Source organism: Athene noctua, chromosome Z (assembly GCF_965140245.1).
Source record: "Athene noctua chromosome Z, bAthNoc1.hap1.1, whole genome shotgun sequence".
NCBI lineage: Eukaryota > Metazoa > Chordata > Aves > Strigiformes > Strigidae > Athene > Athene noctua.
The window spans coordinates 69,517,480-69,530,190 of NC_134077.1; positions in this window are offsets into that span (position 1 = coordinate 69,517,480).

Here is a 12,711-nt window from a genome sequence, read left to right on the forward strand (position 1 = left end):
ACCTCACTGAAACAATGAAACTCCTCTAAAAACAATTACTTCTTTTTCTTGCCAGTTTTCTTAAAATCAAGGAGCTACTGCTTTTACCTAGAATTTGTATTCTGTGTCAAGAAAGTTCTATATTTCACCTGTGTTTTCTTTACGAAAAGTCTTTTTTAGTTCATTAAGCCCTCACTGGACACTTGTAGTATATCAGGCTGGTAGAAAGACTTTCTAAAAGATATATTTAAGGACAAAGCAATGTGAAACTGAAATCTCAACTCTTCGGCTATTACTCAAGCAGACTGAAAAATGCGGGAAGGATTCTAAATGTTATGACATAAGAGTGTCATTTCAATACAGGACGAATGCAATGAAAAATGTATGAGCGGCAAAAGCATATTTTTTTAATATCGTTGTCAGAGGCCACACTGGGTGGATGCTGCAGCAGTTGCATTTTTTGGTAAGGGGCAGATGGATCCAGGTTGCTAGATATAGACTGCATGTCACATGAACCACCCTTACAGGCTGTATCTCTTCCTGGGCCATGAGATGATATTCCAGGTTTATATGAAGTGTCTGTGATCCTACAACCACAGCACAGAACAATTTTTTCTTTTAAATGACAGACTGTATGAACATTATAATGCACTACACCAAAACTACTATAGAATAGGTAAGTAATAACATATTCCATCAGCAGCCACAAAAAGAAACAATCTAAAACTAATTGTAGTTGATACAATCTGGGTAGATTAAGCCATGTAAATAGTGAGGATGCATTCACATTGCAGCTGACCTTCCATCTGAGTCTTTACAGTTTATTTTAAACTTAAATGTTGTTTAGACTGTAGTTGACTATGTCACTGAGCATTTCTGGATCTGAAGTTTTTCTAAATCCAGATCAGTAGTGGTCTTCCCCAATAAATAGAGTTTTTAGTTTATTGTATCCCAGAGCTTAGTGTTGTCAGAAAGCTCAGCAATGAAGCAGCTGTGCAGCCCTTTCCCTGACCAGCTGTGCTCCCATCAGCAATAACAGCATCAAAAGCAGGAATAACCAGCAGGGAATTTGTAAAGGTCCTGATGAAAAATGTCAAGTTATCATGGGAACAGCACTATTAGGAGGGACCATCCGCTCCACTGGAGAAGGAACCAGGGGAGGACATTCATCTGGGGAGCCCCACACACTTCCATTCTCTCTCTCTCTTTCTCCCTCCATCTCTCTCTCCTTCTTGGCACCTATGTCTTTCTTCCCCTTTTTGTCACTCTGTCTCTCACTCTTCTTACTTGTTTTTTTTTTCCCCATTTTCCTAGCTTCACCATTACAGTTGTATTTCATTAGCAACAGACCCTGCTAATAACTGTATCCCTACAGTTGCAGTGTTAGGTCCAGACCATCAATGGATGTATCTTCAACATTTTCTTCTAATTCAAATTGGTATCTCATATTAAATTATCTTGAAAGGGAATAGCCTTTAGAAAACAGTCATATTGAGAAAAATGTCAGCAAAATTAGTATAAAATTAGTTTTACTATAATTATTGGCATGGAAAGTAACAAGGAAAACAACTGCCTAAAACTGGTTTGGGGAATTTATTTTTTTTTTTTTTTTTTTTTTAGGTGAAAGGATATTCATCTGCAAAAAGTCAATATTTACAACAATGAGAAGGGAAAAGTTTCCTGGTACCACATGCTATTGCATGAATAAAATTGGGCATACAGTAAATACCAGCAACTACATTTTATCAGCCAGTTCATTTGCAAACAATTTGCAGGAGACATAACTCAAAGCCTCTCAAGCTGGAACAAAACTGAAACATAGCCAATGGACTGTACCAGAAAAAGGATCAGATATAAAAACTTGTTTCTAGTTCTGACGGCACTGTATTGTGACATTTACACTGGGGAAAAGTTTGATGACAAATAGTAATATTTTGAAGAAAGCCTATCCAAAATATTTTCAGTGCAAGTAATTGAAAACATTAAAGCAGACGTGAAAGATAGGATTTTCAGATTTTGGAGCTGTCAGGTCAAAAATACTTGCTCTGGTTTTGAACACCAAATTTTCTAGTCTAAAATTCTGGTTTTGAACACCAAATTTTCTAGTCTAAAATTCAGTGACTTACTATTAAGGAATACAGCTAGTATTTTCATTATACCCAAACTTATATTAGTATTTGTATAAGAAGTTCCTCTTTTTCTTCACATTGAGGTCTTTTTCCCCTAAAGGCATGAAGATAACAAACTGAATATATTTAGCAGCTTACTGAGACAAACTGACATGGCAATCTATCAATACATTTTTTTCTTGGAAACTGTAGAGTTTTTTAATATTCTAAGAACATTTTAACATGAGCATGTAACAGTCAACTTTATCTTACTTCACATCCTGTTTACATGGCATGCCAAAGACACGTATAGGACTAAACTGAGTCTACTGCAGCCTATCTATTACTCCCAGTACTTCCAAACTGTCATTAAACAATGTTGTTCTACTTACAGTGAAGCTTTCTACTACTCAGAACAGTAGGCACTTCTTTAAACTTTCATGTGTTTCTGTATACAATAGAAGACTAACTATTCAGTAATGCCCGTAAAGGACACTGCTGTAAAGTCTACCATTTTTTAAGAAACCTCTGTCCTTAAAAACACAGACACAAAAGTGAAAACTGGCGCTGTATCAACAAGCTATTTCTGCTCCAATGCCATTCTACTAATTTTTAAGATTTCTCAAAGTCTAGAGTTCTTACCCTGGATGTCACTGCAGTTGTTTTTTTACTTATTATGGGTTACATCATTTTTGGTGCTTCCAGGAATAAGAGAGGATGACGTCTCTTGAAGTTGAGATCAGAAAAGATGTGCTCTCTTCACTCATTAGAGAACACATAGGTCCACAAGAGGGGTTCAGGAAAAGTGGTCCACTGCACAGTAATGTGTTGCAATACCCATCGGCATTATAAGCCATATGTTTTCACTGCATATAGAAGAAAACCTGGAGGCTGTCAGGACATCTAACCAGACTACAGTAGATTCTCTTTCTTACATGCAAAAATGAGTCACATTAACAAAGGGAAATGCAAAGTGCTGCACCTGGGGAGGAATGACACCCCACACCAGCACAGTCTTGGTGCTGATTGACTGGAAAGCAGTTTGGCTGAACTGGAACAGGTTGCCTAGAGAGGTTGTGGAGCCTCCATCCTTGAAGATATTCAAAACCCAACTGAACAAGGCCTGAGCAATCTGTTCTAGTTGTCCCTGCTTTGAGCATGGGGAAATGGAGGTAACAGACCTCCAGAGGCCTGTTTCAACCTCAAATATCCTGTGAATCTGTGAAATTAAGAAAACTTTATTATTTATATTGATTCATTCATTGATTTATGCCCAGATGTCCAAATCTCCTATTTGGAAATAATTATGTTTTTTCTTTGAATGTAGAGACAAAACAGATGTACAGAAGAGATGTAGTTGGATGAGACTGAAGACTTACATTTTAACCAAATTTTACTGATGGATTCCTATAACTTTAGTGAAAATGCTCCAGAACAAGCAACGGTATTTGTAGTTATCCAAGTTGTCCATAAATACAGATCATACTTTTAATTTATATTTTCCAAGTATTGCTCAGTCTTTCCACTATTCTTCATTGATGGACCGGTACAGAAGAAGTGTTATCTTGTATGTGTATTCAGTGTGTAATGAAAGTAAGCACTGGCAAGGCTTCTTTTGTTTGACACTAGCCACCAGGCACAGTGACATACAATGCATACTGCAGAACTGTTGATAATGAGAACACATTTGGAGTTCTCTTTCGCCCTGACAGAAACAGACATTCATACCTGGGTGACTGCGGTTTTAGTCCTGGCTCATAATACGTCTTCTTGGATACTGTAGAACATGGTCTTTACAGTTAATGCTTATAAAGGAACTGAATGGGCAGTGAACGGAACAAATCTTTTAGTCACATAAACATTGCCTTTCTAGGTACTTTTAATGTCTGTATCTGGCCTCTCTCAAAATCTCTCTTTACTATTAAAATTGTATCCTTGTGTTTTTTTCTCTGCTCTTCCGCAATGGGAAAGGGAGATAACTGCCATTTCTAGAATACCAGGAAAATGAAAACCAAGTTTCAGCTCTGCAATTAGACATAGTATATTATAACAGCAAAACCTTCCACATAAATAAATGTTAAGTCTGTATGAAGAAATTTTGTGGTTGCCTTTCTTGTGTTGCACAATTACAAAGAAAAGAGTAAAAATGTACAGAGTTGGAGATTACTAAATTCCTGTTACCCTGGTTTTCTAAGGAACTAATGCTTATGCAGGAAGGCTATCTGCCTGTCTCTCTGTCCTCTCCAATCACCTTTGAACCTGCTGAATAATTTTGACAAAGTTTGGTGAGGGCACGGAAGGAGGAATCTTAACCAAAAAAAATGGGACATTCTGTCAAGTTTTGTGAACACCAGCAGCTGAATAGCAGACAGACTGATATACATTGCTGAGTGAAAAACTGCAGACTAATCTCAACAGTTATCCTTTCTCTTTGGCTGAGGACCTAGTTATCAGCCTGTATGTACTGGCTGCCCAGCTGTCCAGGTGCAACAGAGTAAATGACAACCGACAGTGGATCTGAACACTGGAGTTTATTTCAGAACTGGATTGGAGCTTTTACCCTACTTGATTATCCGGCACAATCATTCACTCACATCATGTTCCCAGGTCTCAAATTGCTTCCTCTGTAGGAAGGTCCCTGCTGGTCTGGGATGGTAGGGCAGAAAATCATGTCGATTCTTGCTGTGCTGCCTCCTACAGCCTTCAGTCCCGGGCATTACTTGCCAAGGTCCCTGGGCATTCCACACATTCATCTCCACACAGCTCACTGATCTCCAGGATCTTCCCCACTAGCAGGATCTTTCCTCCAACCATGATTGCACCTTCCTCCTTCTAGGTCCCTTCCCACTTTCTGAGACCACTTCCATTCAGGGACACTTCTTTTTGGAGCCAGTACTTCTTTCCAGGGCCCCAAGCCCTCAGTTTTCTAAATCCAGATAGTCTATGTCCAAAACCACAATGCATGATCTGCCTCCTGACTGGCAGTTTTGTCTATTTATTAATTGGAAGGTTCAGGACGTGTTTTATTTTCTACAGATATTACCAAAATTTACAGCTAGATCATAACAACTGCAGGTAGCTGGTAGCAGGTTTGTGCTTCAGAGTTTCTAAGATCAGTTTCATCACCATCTCAACATGCAGCCATTATTCTACCACCTTTTAGCATTCACAATTTATTTCTTCAGCTGTAACACCAGCAAGCACATACATAGCTGAACCAGTCACAGCACTGTGTTAATGGAAGGTAGGGGAGGGAGTGAGGGAAGGTTTAAGGATGTGAAGATACCGCAGCAGAGTAACTTCATATCAGTACACATCAGTTCACAGGGAACCAGCTGTGACTAGTTTTACTGTTCAGAAGACAATATTAGAGCTACATCTCTGTTCTGCCTGCCACATATTTAGGTGACTAAAGGTAATTTCAGTACAGTGTTACTGAAAGGTAATTTCAGTACAGTGTTATGCAGAAAAAGTAGCTGGCACTAGGTAAGTTAGTTACAAAACATAGAAATGGGAAAGAATATAAAATTTTACACTTTTTAGAATAAAGATGACAAGTTCCACCACACCGCTCTTCAGTAGGGGCCCAGTTTAGCAGTCTAATCAGAAGTAACTAGATCATGAAGTGGACCGCATAGGCAATCTGGAATCAAGAAAAAACATCTGAATTTGTTAAATTGCCATATTCTTTCTCTAGCTCTAAAAAGACATCATAACAGAATTTTGAAAGCTAACATGTCATACTAATAGAAGTCAAATATTTATTTGTAGTCTTTGTAAGAGAGTGAATTTTTGATGCATTGCAACACACTGTAAAACTTTACTTCTGCTTTACTTTTAAGTTGCTGAGAATGACTTGTTTCAGGGAGAACTGTAGTTTTTCAGCACTATTTTCTGCAGAACTTTGGATGCAAAACAGCTTACAGCTTTGAGAACTCAAAAAGGGAGAATGTCTCTAAAGTGTAAAATCCAAGGATGCTTTCTCTTCTATATCTAATTGACAATGAGAACAGCATTAGCAGTAAAAAGTAGTACTGTATCCCTAAGAATTGGTGGTGGGACATATGAGAGGATCAGTGGAATAACTCATCTGGAACATTTCAAAGATTTTCTTTACATGCCAGAAACACTGATCCCCAAGAATTTTTGTGCAGCTGATTAAAAAAAAAAAAACCCAAACAAACAACTTTAGGTGGCAGATCCTCAAAAGAAAATACCTTTGGTAGTATTTTCTGGAGTTTGGTGTTGGCTTTATCTACTACTAGTTTATGTTAGCAAGAGGAGCATGCAGTTATTCGAGCACACAGTTCAACTGTTTCTGCTGGCAGTGTTAATTCAATCACATGACAGAAAAGTTCCAAGAATCCTTAATATGGGCTGTCTTGTATGTCACAGTGGGGGTCATCAGTAGCAGCAAACTGAATTTTGGATCTCTGGGTTTAATGTATGAACTGAAAGAACAGAAGCAATAGTAAGCTAATCAGCCACTATCTATGACACTACCAGGAGAAGAAGAAAATGATACACCGAATGGATGTGTGTTATATAAATAAGAGATTTTTTTTCTGATTATGTGGCACATAACCTAAAGTTGAAGGTGGGTAGTACTCTTTGATCCCTCTTTACTGCTCCAGAAGCAAACAGATAACATTATTTCAAGGTTCAGAAAGTCCAGGGCTTCAGAGAAAGAAAAAGAAAATTTTACTCTTCTTCCTAAACACTGTTTCTGTACTGCTGCTGCAGAGCTCATCCTTCTTTCTTCATCCCACACCCAGAAACAGCAGCATCTGACCTGTTAGGACAGAACCTTCCAGTGTCCTAATACACATATTATTATTCTGCCAGCCTAAACCGTTCTTTGAGGGTGGTGAAATGGTGTTATATTCCTTTACAAAACTGCTATGGTTCTCTCAAAAACATTAGAATAGACAGCAACGGGAGATAAAGGGCCTTTGGATTTAAGAGGTTTAGAGTGGTTTTTGTAAGATATTTTACACTTTTTCTGAGAATTATATATAAAACTCTGTGAATGCACATATAATCTGATGTTAAATGTAGACAATGGCCACAAGTAATTCAGGGAGTTAAAACTTTTGGGGTTCGTCTAGTAGATCTTATCTTACTTTAGATAACATCTGTGGCCACTAGCTGTTCTTTTATGGTCTAATAACACTGATTTCAGTTCTAGACCAAATGTAAGGGCAAAGTATTAGGTTAGGGAACACGACAAAAACATTACAATAATACCCAAATCAAGTTTCAGGAAGAGACTAATTATTTACACTGCCAATGGTGTCTGTAGAAACCATGGACTCTTTCATGGTCAGCCTAAAATACTCTTAACTTTAGATCTCTGAATTTGACCTCCATGACCTGCCAAGGTTTCCTCACCCAACAATTGCAGAGGATACTGGTCATGTCAGGAAGTTGTCTCTGTTCCTTTACAATATCAGCCTGTCCTTTGTGAACTGCATATGGAAGATTATCCTTTCCCAAGCATATTTCTCCCTCATGGTACCCACCTGACATTTTCAGTTTTTCCCTAACCACCTCAGACACTGTGGATAACACTGCAATTGCAAAATTTCTTGCCATCTTTATGATAACATGAATGCAGAGGCACTCATTTAGTGTAACATTCTGTCATGGCGAAAATCACGCAGATCCACATTTGCAGTTATATTTTATGGTCAAAACCGATGTATATCTGTATCATGACTTTTTACAGAAATTGCATTATCAAATCCAGATGTATGGACAGAAATTAGAATAACCCTCACTGAAGTGTTAAATTTATCAGCTCTATTTATTTTGAACAATATTTTTTCTGATATCTGGGTCACAGCTCCTATTATTAATACTGCATGTGGCAAAACACAACTCCATTTTATCACTGTTACATATTTTCTATAGTTTATCTGCTTTTGCTCCAGCAGTTGTTTCCTGGTTACATCGAAATGGAGTAGTAGCTCTAACTTAAAGCAGGAATGGGGTACGGTTTTTATTCAACAGTGCGCTCGTGTGGCAAGATTTAGAAAGTACATGGATAATGTATTACAGGATTAGTTAAATGCAATGTATTATTTAATTACAGAAGACAAAGTAACACATAAAAGTTGTCGTATGTTGGGAGATAATGGACATGTGAGCAATCCTGCACATGTGCATGCCTCGGCAAGGACATGACAAGGACACAGAACAAAGAACTCAGCAAACAAACAACTCCAGGAGATGGGTTGGGTGGAGAAAGACATTGAGTGTGGCGCTTATTATCCAATCGCAAGAAGGCTTGAAGAGCATGGCCAAAGCTAACTATCCAGTCATAAGGATTGTACCACCTACCGTTCATGTGCACACGAGAAAGCTATAAAAGGGCTTGCTTACCTTCAATAAATTGGAATTGCTTGATCATATTGGTCATGTGCGTGTCCATAGCTCCCGCAGTCATAAATAGATACAATGATCTGTTCACTTCTATAATTCATCTTGGCTACCTTTTTTTTTTTTAAAAAAATTCTTGTATCCTACTTCGACTCCATACTTAGAAAAAATATCCTCTTTCAAATGTTTTGGTGATCCAGTTCACACCTCCCAATAAAGGATATTACCCTGTTTTGCCATATGTGGCCCCATTCTTAACTGTAAATTTAATATCAGAGTGTAATATTGATATCTGTTTCTTTCATCACCATAGACCAAAAGATCCATTTTCTACAGCAGACCTGGGTACAGATGAAATGTTATCACACCAAAATCTACAGACATCACATTTTTTGGCTTCTCAGGTACTAGTCTATGAATTCTGACTTCAAGTTCTCATAGCCTCAAGGCAAGGCCAGATGTATAGCAAGAAGTAACAACTTTTATTAAACTACCTGGTACTGCTGAAGAATGTATAAATGAGCTTGCAGGCAAACAAGCCCTTTTTCTTCAAATTAAAAAAAAAAAAAAAAAAAAAGTGGAGTTGAAAGCTAAATATACATTGAAAACAGTTACTCTTATTTATTCAGATATGCAGCACATGATATAACCATCCACATTATCTCAGCTCCAACTCACAGGGGAGACCTACAATACTATCAAAGGAGGAGCATTAAACTAATATTCTAACTTTCAGGAATACAAAAAAGGTGGAAAACATATACTGGCTTTGTAGTTCATTATGGTCTCTCTTGCCATCACCAAGTTGTATATTCCAGAGGCTACAAACTCTTGCTTTCATTAAGAAGACAGCCACCTCAAAGAAATCATAATGGGCACCTATACACTGAGAGCTTTCAGGCAGCTGGAGAGGTGGTAACTGGTTAGCCAACACAAGTCAAATCAGCTTTACTGTTGCCATTTCTAGTCTTTGTGAAGTTGTATTTCAGGAAGAAAGAAGCCCTTTAGAGCACACCTCCCACATTTTGGGCAATCAAATAGATCCGTATAATGTAACTGTCAGGCAGCAGAAGGTTAGCCAGGAGCAGAGAGACACAGCAAGGCACGCAGGGCAGAGAGCTCACTAACAAAATCTGTAGTACCACAGTACCCAATAAGAGAACAGGACTTAAAATTCCCTCTCTTCTCCAACGGTACCTGTTAGGTCCAGCTGAAATAGTTGGACTTTCTATAGCCTTGCTAAGCCCTCCTTCAGTCTGCAATTTCCCATGGCTAACAGATTTCTTGCAAAGTGTCTGGCTGCCAGCAGGTCCCACAGGAGGGAGGTTACAAGCAAGTGGGGCTGGAATACAGGAGAACATTCACAGTCCTGAAGAAAGAAAAGCCTTATTCTGAAGATTACTGGAGAGCTGATCCTCATTAATCCAGGGCAGGGCTTATCTCAAGACTTGTGAAGACTCGTGGCCTTACATGTTGTTAGGCCAAGAAAAAAAGGGAAGAGGGAAGCTTCTGCTTGGGTGTCTGGTGGGAAAAACTAGAAATTCCCACTGTAACTTGCCTGGCTGCTTTCCATCATCTTCAATCATGCCTTTTCTACAGTTGATTTAATCTCCACATATATGTTGCAGGAAGCCCTCCACCACTTCTAGCCCTGATGATGGCCCTCCACCTTCAACTTGGAGTGGGAATTAGACAAGCTGAACACTCCTCCTGAGATAAGTTACCAAGGAAAACACAAGACAGCATTCCCACTGTTTTGCACCAGGATATGCTGGGTCCTTATGGTCCCCATAAGAAAGGCATTCAGACTCTGCAAAATACAATTTCAAACGCAATTTATTAGAGCTAACACCATAAAGAAACAGACAACTGTTATCTTACAGCATTTCAGGTGCTGTGAACCATGAATAGTGCAGCATCAAATGGGCCTCTGATCTGGGCAACCGTGAAGACCCTGTCTGTGGCAGGGCTACTACATTGTGGTCATTCAAACTATTAGAGGATTTTCTTACAAGAAAACAACTCTATTCATAATTTCTGCTGCCAAACAGAAATTATATTGACATGAAAACTTCTTGCTGCACTTTTAGACAGAAGCAAAGTCACGAAGGTGGTGTAATCACCAATAAAACATGGGAGCTGCTGTCCTCTGACAGTGAGCCGGCTGAGTTTGTCCTGTGGCCATGGGAAATGCATGGCACAACACAAACCTAAGGGTCATGTTGTACATGGCTACCATCAGGTTAGCTGTTGCATGAATCACATGTGCAACAGTCCTCCAGGCAGGATTATCTCCCTCCAACGTGGAGGCACTCTGCAGCTTCTGCTCCCATACCAACCACACCCTGCACGTTTCGGTGTCTGACCTCATTTCTTTGGAGTCTGCAATTAATTCAAGAGGAGGTTTTGGAGGATAAAACCAGGTAGCTGTAATATCAGTAAGTGATCAGGAGAGATGGCAGGACCTCGGGCATCAACCTTGATGCATTACACTGTACCGAGGCTTTGTAGACTGAGGTTGGAAAACAGGGCTAGAAGGGGACTTTGCTAACCTTGTGAGTCCCATCCTGTCCCAGATGGGTGAGTGCTAACCTTGTGAGTCCCAGAACTTCCATCCTGTAGGCACAGCCTGCACAGGAAGCATAGCACCGTGATTGGGCTACCATGCCTGAGGCCTCTGCTCAGGCACTTTTTGCAAAAACAGCTTGACAGAAGCATTACTGAAAGCTGGCTGTAACAAAATGGGGATGAAGGGGATGGAAATTTCCTGGTGTCCTTAGAATAAGAAAGTGCAATAACAACAGGGGAGTGGTTCTACATTGATTTCTGTTATTCCCATCAAGCTGGTGTCATGAGCAAGGTCTTTGGAGTAATCGCAGCATAAGTTACCTTGCAGTACAGACAAGAATGTCCCTATAAAAGCTGAGGCTTGGTTAGAGAAAACATAGATTTCCCACCCCCACACACCTTTATGTTTATTTTCTCTCTCTTAGCAAGGTACCCTGAGCTCTTGAGTTACATATGTTGGAAGGGACAAGCTCAGCAATTGTCTCCCAGGTGCTTCATGCTACTACTGTGGAGTCCCCTGGAGCCTGAGCAATGTTCCTCAGTATGTTGTTATAGGCGTGAGCAAAACTGGAGGCTGCTTCAGGGCAAACCTGAAAGGATGGCAAGTGCAGGATGGTTCAAAATGGTTGTCTACTAGCTTCCACCTACAAAACACAAACTCCTTGGCTAAGTTGTTCAACAAGTAGAACCGAATGCTTTCACAAACTCGTACACTTTAACTGCTGAGTGTCTTTAATGGAACACCTGTAACATTCGAGGAATGTGTGACTGGGGTGTCCTTAGAGGAAATCTTACCCATAGCACAAGAGCAAAGATCTCCTTATGCTTTGGTGAGGCCAATGGATGCTACTATGCCCCCGTATCGACGACCACGCCGACTGAAAAATGCGAGTAAGACCAAGGACATTCACCCTCCGTGACGAGAAGAGGGCCTCCTCGAGCTTGCTGCGGGCGGCGGTTCCCCTGCGGCGGCCACGGCCACGGCCAGAGCCACCTCACTCTCTCCGTTCCCGCCCGAACAGCTCCGCGCTGCGCCTGCGCGGCGCACACGCCCTCAGACCCGCGCGCCCCGCCCCGAGGCAGGCGCGCTCTGATGACGCCACCTCACCTGGCGTCCAGAGCGACCAGCTCACCGCCCCAGCCCCTCGGGCGCATGCGCGCCAGGTGAGGCGGCGCGTTCCTTTCTCTCGCCCTTCTCCTGGGCCGCTGCCCCCCCCCCCCCCCTCCTCCCCCGCTCCCCGGCCGTTGACTGGTACCGCTGTCCGGCGCGGCCGCTTCTAGCTGCCGCCGCTGGGCCGGCCCCGTCCCGTCGCGCCGGGCTGCGAGCCGAGCCGAGGCGGCTAAGCGCTCGCCGCGCAGACACGGGCTGGCTGGTGGCAGCCAGCGCGGGAACGGCACCCGCTGGCCCGCCCGCCCTCCCCCCGTCCCTCTCTCTCTCCCCCCCCCCTCCCCTCTCTTTCTCCCTCTCTCCCTCCCTCCAGGAGGGGGCCGCGGGCGAGCGGAGGAGGGAGGCCCCGTCCCGGCGCGGGCGCGGAGCGAGGCCGCCGGGGGGCGGGAGGAGGGATGCGCCGGTGTCCGCCGCCGGGGGTGGCCCCTGAAGGCGAGGGCGAGGTCCCCGGACGGGCGGGGCCCTACGCAGGCCCGGCCGCGCTGGCTGGAGGCTGGGGGAGGCTGG